Below are 7,025 nucleotides of genomic sequence, written 5' to 3' on the forward strand. Positions count from 1 at the left end.
CGCTACTAACGTCCCGTCTGTTAAAAGTACGAGAGCAAAGCGAAAACTTATCCTACTAATATCATAAATGTGAAAGTTTGTGAGAATGTATGGATGTATGTTTGTTATTCTTTCACGCAATAACGGCTGGACCAATTTGGTCGAATTTTGGTATGTAGATAGGCGATACCCTGGATTAACACATAGGCTACTTTCGAAGCCGCGAGCGGAAGCTAGTATAGAAGATTGGTCTTGATTGGCCTGTGCTTTTATTTTGAAAATGGTCGGGTTCTAAAGAAGGCTTGTAAATTATGTCGTGATGAAAATTGCATACATGAGCTATGCTATCCCCATTTAGTTGAGTTGCTTGGACCCACTAAATTGGTAGTCTTTTACCGTGACTTTTTCTAACAGTGTTTCTGCTTATGTTGGTTCCTGTCAGTTATGTAATCTAAGCATATAAATGTGTAGAGACATATTTACTTGGAAATGAAGAAAGAACTGTGATAAAGGTGGTCGTTTTTGTGTCTGATGGTGTAAATTGATATTGACGCGATAGTTAGTCAATAATTTGGAATTTTATTCATGTACTTATTGATACCGAGGATCTTCTTTTTATAAATAAACTAGCTTTTGCCCGCGGCTTCGCTCGCGTTAAGAAGTATTATTATTAACTAGCTGTTGCCCGCAACTTCGTCTGCGTGGGCAATATAGAATAGTCAAAATACTACTTATCCCGTAGGTGCATTCTTTCACGTGACAGTAGCAGTCGCATAGATTCATTGATCAAGGTTGTGTTGTGGATGTGACCATTTATCTAAACAAAAGAAGTAAAGTTTGTGACGTTGTGAATATCTCTGGATCCAGTCAGCCAATTTGGAAAATTATAACGTATGGTGCGTAAATAATTTTCACAGGAAACAGTTATAATCTATGTCTATATGCTTTGAGTCTGACAAAGCCATGTCATTTGTACATTTTCTGCAGCTGCTAATCAGAAGCCAGAAAGTCTGTCAGTCTTACCATGGATATCGGCTTGTGTAGTTGACTGGATTGAAGATAGGTAGATAGGTAGTCGCTCCAAGCAAAATATTGGTACTCAAACAGATTCGGTGACTGGAAGCCAACACCAACATAGTTGGGGAATAGCTGGATGGATGATAAAATGAGTCATCATCATCAGCAGGCGCATAGGGTAGGATAGTTTCACTACTGGGGAGAAACACTTGTATGACGGGGATTTTCTGTGCACTTACTCACTATGGTAAGGCTGACCCCACATTAGGCGTGCGCGATCCTCGGGCGTGTGAGTAGCGCGGGCGTCGCGAGCGCGCTGCGTGAACGTCGCGTTTTGCTGCCCTACGGCATGTGCACGCGAGCACGCGGCGCTCGAGTTGCGTTCTTACCCCTTCGCCCGCTATCCCCGCCGCCCGCTAAACGCCTTAGCAGTTAAACGTCAAGGAGAGCGGCACGTGCGCGCCGCGAGCGCACTATAGGTAAATGCCGCAGGGCAGCAAAACGCGACGCACGCGCGGCGCCCGCACACGCCCGAGTTCGTACTTGAAACCTGCAGTTTTGCCAAGATTTTCAAAGTGTACGCTTGCAATTTGTCATTTCTTGGTGGAGCCAGCAAATTGAAAGAAACATAAGTGTTGTATACTGTGCGTCACTACCGCACACACCGGGAAAATTTCGCTCTTGCGGAAGACGTTTATATACCATATTTTTTGTCACACAGGACGACAGTATCCACCGAAACACTTTCAAAGATCTGACGAACGAACAAATCAGACCTGACTTGGTCACCTGGGGTCAATCAGAGCTCTATGAAGCGATCATATGCTTTGGCTCCTACTGTTATTGCGGTTTCTGAAAATTTATTCACCTCATTCAACGATGAATGTAATTCTGATGGTACTATTAAGAACACTTGCTTAGCGCAGAAGCTGACGTTGGCAGGTCGACTCTTTTGACTTCTCGAATAGGATACCATTGGTTTTTGTGCAATGCACACCTGCAATGCATGCTGGATTAGGATAGGATACAGGTGGATAGGATTTGCAACAGAAAACAATTCTGTCTTTGTGATTGAATGACATCAAACGTAGTTTTATATAAAAGGTGTTTTTTTAGACTTGACTCGGGTCCTACTGAGACTGTTCGTAATCGTGACCAGTGTATTTGCGATCAGAAGTTGAAAGTAAGCATGTCTCTGGTATGCGACGCGCAATGTGTTCGTTTTCAGACGCATAAAGCATTTTACGTGTGTATGGTATTAAATCGAGAAAGCTCCCATTTCTTATCTGCACTTTGTATCTGGGCTTGTTCTTAAAGCTACAGAATCCTACATTACCTACCTACCTCACGCTTAGCAGCGCTTGCGAGAGACAGATCCTCATTTCTTCTAGGATTAAGTTTACATATTTTGCATCAGAAAAAATAATTAAGGTCTACTTAATACTACTCACTCAAAGTAATTTGTTTTAAGGCCACCACATTAGTGGAAGATAAGCTAAACTATGTTTATGAAAAAATCCTGATATGAACTCCATCTGTAACTTTAAATGATAATTAATTGTTCCACTAAAGTCATCATTTTTGACATAATGTTCAAAAAATAATTTAGATGGCACCGTTTTAAATTTGGCTGAGAACTATTAATTTTCCTTTCATCAAGGTAATAATTATAGTTGGATTTTGATGTGGCACGGCAAACTGACTAATACTATTGAAATGTCCATCGAAAAATTACACTACGTGTTAAAATATGGTGAATTACGGAAAATACACAACTCCATCTGATGAAATAATAATCCTCTATAAAGAATGTATGGTAATTTATTGTCATTTACCACCTCGCTCCTTTGTCAAATTGTATGTATTTTATTTAACACAGATTACCACAGATGGAGCTACTTTAACCTTGGCTAAACAAAATTTTCATTTTTTTTTCTTCCGAAGTTACTTATGAAGGTGTGATTTTCTGTGTAAAGGTTAATAATAGGCCGATCAACTAATATAAGTACAACATTCAAATGTGCAGTTTTGACAAACAGATTGCGTGTCGTAATATTTTACATCTTGAATTCACAAAATTAATCATATCTTTTGATAGAGTGAATCGATTTCGATGAAACAAAAACTAAGTAATACCCCAAGTTACGTAGAATTTTTGTATATAAGCATTGTCTGCATTGAATTCGTAGATTTTACGTGAATCCCGAACGAACAAACAGATAAACAGACAAAAATGACAAAAATGATGGAAATGGGTTCTGTTAGTTATCCTTTAACATGCTGGCAATTTTTTTTGTCAATTTCTTCAATGTACAAAAATTACTTTTCTACAGATTTATTATATGTATAGATTAGGTATGGTTTTTGCGGCTTTACTTTTGTTTAACGTGTGTAAAAAATTAGGGCCTACAAAACTTCTTTGTACACAATATTCTTTACTAATCTGTCATTAGGCGCTAAAACTATTACGGGAATATTAATCCTGCTGCTATTAGTTCACACAATCCGCCATAAATAGCATTTTTCATCATATCAGCAAAATATTCGTCAGGTGTTACATAGTTATCACCATTCCTGTCGTGGGTCATACTTAATTGAAAACTTGCTCCAGTCATTAACCACATATTTGACAATTTCTGTACGCACCTCCATTGTTCTGTCTTGTGTTCCGTACATTAAATAAGAGAGAGCACGAAACAAACATGCACCGTCACCAACAATAGGGACGACAGTACATTCTTCAACTTCTCCATTAACGGTTAGATTTTCTTTAGCCATTTAAAAAAAAGTCTAACCAACAAAACCTAAACTTAAACCAAACGAAAACAAAACAAATGCCAAATACAACGCAGTCTATGACCAAAACGACTAACCAAAACAAAATGCCAAGAAAAGAACCGTCAAATATAATCCGCTAGAAATATTTATGTTTAATATGTCAGTGAGGAAGGCAATCCGCAGCAACCAAACAAACAGATTTCCTACAGTTCAGTTCGAAGGTAATTAACTGGCGGAGAATCTTAACGCCGCGATTCAGAAATGAGACGAAAATGCACAGCGCCATCTAATAGCGGTAGGCAGAACTTCTCAACATTTAAGCCATCTACACACTCGCGCGCGAATCACGGCGCCAATCGCGACGCGAATCGCGGCGCGAATTGGAGCAAGAACTGCCAACTGTCCACACTGGCAGAGGTTCGCGCCGGGCTCTCAGTATAGTTCGCGCACTTGACGCGTATGCACGCCAAGCATTTAATCAATATAGTTTATTTGTAGTCGGTATGGACAGTGAAACCACTACAGCAGCTGCGGGGCTACTTTGCGCTTTAGCAATTTATAGTTACGCCATAAAGAAAAAACAAACAATTCAAAAGAAGCAAAGAAAACGGAGATGGTGGATTACCACCATTCACCGAAACAGAACCAGGTAAGTACCAATTTATTATGCTTTCTCATAGAGTTTAGGATATAGTAAGTACGTAGTACAAGATGGGTGAAATAAATATATATTCACTTTTAGCTATATTACAGTTTTAATAACAGTTAAAATGTAATACGCCGCTGTAACATATCTTGTGATGTGGGATCTGATACTTGATAACTTTGTATTTTGTTACAGTGCAACCATGGAGGAGCAGTTGAATGAACTAGTTGCAGAACCTACAGATGAATTCAAAAGTTTTCCCGGATGTCATTAAATGATTTTGAATATTTGCTTAGTCAAATTTCAACACGAATTTCAAAACAAGACACCCAATTACGAAAAGCTATTCCTGCCCAGATACGTCTCGCTATAACACTGAGATACTTAGCAACAGGAGATGACTTTGAAAGCCTTCATTTTTTGTTCAAAGTTTCACCACAAATAATATCAAAATTATACCCGAAGTTTGCCATGCCCTATGTGAAGTGTTAGAGGATGAAATAAAAGTAAGGACATCAATTTAATACTTTTATTATGCATATACAGAACTACTTAGAATCTAGAATATAACTTTGCAAAATCAACCAAATATAATAACAAAATTCAATAGACAATAAAAACAAAATTCGGTAATTTCAGTAGGTATTTAACTTAAGTCAAAAGCTGTCTGAACTATATCATTATTATGATCAGATGTGTTTGCATCTTGGTTCTCTGGTAAATGAAGGACAGGATAATCTGGTGTACGAATTAGCCGGTTCGATTGAATAATGATATTAGAAGGTGGGGCTGATATTACTTGTCTATTTTGGTAATAAGTATTTTGATTCGCCTGCCCGTAATGAAATGGAGGCTCTGAATGCGTAGATGATGATGTGCCTGTTCTTGGTTCATAAAAATGAGGTGGCGATGGAGTCATCACTAAAGGGTCATCAAATTGGTATTGTAAATACATCCCATCAATGTCGTGCATCAACTTCAATCTATTCTTTTCAGATAATTTTCGCAACTTATTTGCTAATAGTTTTCCGTATAAATCGCAATCATCGTCTTGCTGAATAGGCTGTAATGGGTTCCTTTTTAGCGTGGATTTGAAGGTGATAAGAGCGTCTTTAACGACATTTCCTGCGTCAACCACTTCTGAAGAGATTTTGCGTCGGTGGATTGTCTGGTCACTGTCTTTTTGGGTGTTAATAGACTGACTTCGATTTTCATTCATTTCTTCAACATTCTCTTTAATAGCTTCGAGATTTACTTCTTTAGGCTCCTTTATTCCACGTTCCTAAAAAAACACACATACATTTAGGCACTTAAATACTGTTTTTTACATGAAGGTTTTATATATGTTATGTTTTTTGCAGATACCATCTTGTCCAGAAGAGTGGCTGCGTATTGAAAGAGGATTTGCAAGGAAGTTTCCTCGAGCGGTTGGATCTATTGACGGCAAACATATTGTTCTCGACTGTCCATTCAATTCTGGTTCTGTATACTATAATTATAAAAGAACCTACAGTATAGTATTACTAGCATTAGTTGATAGTCAATACAATTTCATGTTTGCTGACATTGGTTGCCAAGGCAGAATAAGTGACGGTGGAGTTTTTACAAATAGTATTTTATGGAACAAGATGTGTACAAACAGCTTAAATTTACCACCACCGCATCCATTACCAGGTTCGAACATTGATGTGCCCTACGTTTTTTTGGGGGATGGAGCCTTTGCACTGTCAGAACATTTAATGAAGCCCTATCCTGATCAGCACAACATAGGATCTGCAAAACGTGAATTCAACAAAAGATTATCTTCAGCTCGGGTAGTGGTAGAAAATACTTTTGGTATATTGGCGGCCAGATTTAGAGTGTTTAGAAAACCAATCCCATTACAACCACAAAAGGCTCGCCTTATAACATATACTTGTATACTACTACATAACTTCTTGAGACGAAGTTCTACTTCTTTACATATCTATACACCACCCGGATCTATTGATATGTTTGATGATGATGGAGTACTTATACAACCTGGATCATGGAGGACAGATCAAGAAAATACATCCGCTTTTCGTAACTTGAGAAGAGTACCTCGGCGATCAGCAAATAACGCCACAGAAATAAGAAACGAATTCACAAAATATTTAAGTAATATTTAAGTACCTAACTATTAAAAAATAAAGTTATCTACTAACCGTATTCATACTTTTTACACTTTAGAGTATCTCCCAAAAGCATCCATTGCTTCATAAGCGAACCAAATGGGCTGATATATCTCATCGGCACCAGCTCCCGATTGAACGGACTTCTTAACTTTTCCCTTGTAGCTCCTATAGCTTGACATGAGAGAACCTTTTTCTTTTCAATTCATCAATTGGTATTTCCATCACCGTACTTATCCGCATCCAAGCATCATGGGTTTTCAGTTTATTTTTATAATCTTTCAAATTAATGTCCCATAATACCGGCTCAGCACGAAAACATTCTATAAATGTTAGTTCTAATTCATTGCTCCACACGTTACTCATTTTGCAAGCAAAATCGTAGCATATACCTAAAAAAAAACTAAAACACAACCATCCGTGTCAATTGCTACTGAGCGACTGAGCTGCCC

General features: G+C 38.1%; 2 long non-coding RNA genes across 2 annotated transcripts; one reads left to right on the forward strand and one right to left on the reverse strand.

The window, feature by feature from the left end:
- Positions 1 to 4,091: 4,091 nt before the first annotated feature.
- Positions 4,092 to 6,610, forward strand: LOC135118289 (uncharacterized). Its single transcript, XR_010277484.1, has 3 exons — positions 4,092 to 4,423; positions 4,616 to 4,926; positions 5,782 to 6,610. It is a non-coding gene; the product is annotated as an uncharacterized LOC135118289 (long non-coding RNA).
- On the reverse strand, positions 4,936 to 5,920 carry LOC126055649 (uncharacterized). The gene is made up of 2 exons (XR_010277485.1): positions 5,786 to 5,920; positions 4,936 to 5,702 (listed from the first exon to the last, which is right to left on the reverse strand). It is a non-coding gene; the product is annotated as an uncharacterized LOC126055649 (long non-coding RNA).
- Positions 6,611 to 7,025: the final 415 nt, after the last annotated feature.

This window comes from Helicoverpa armigera, chromosome 20 (assembly GCF_030705265.1).
Source record: "Helicoverpa armigera isolate CAAS_96S chromosome 20, ASM3070526v1, whole genome shotgun sequence".
Lineage (NCBI taxonomy): Eukaryota > Metazoa > Arthropoda > Insecta > Lepidoptera > Noctuidae > Helicoverpa > Helicoverpa armigera.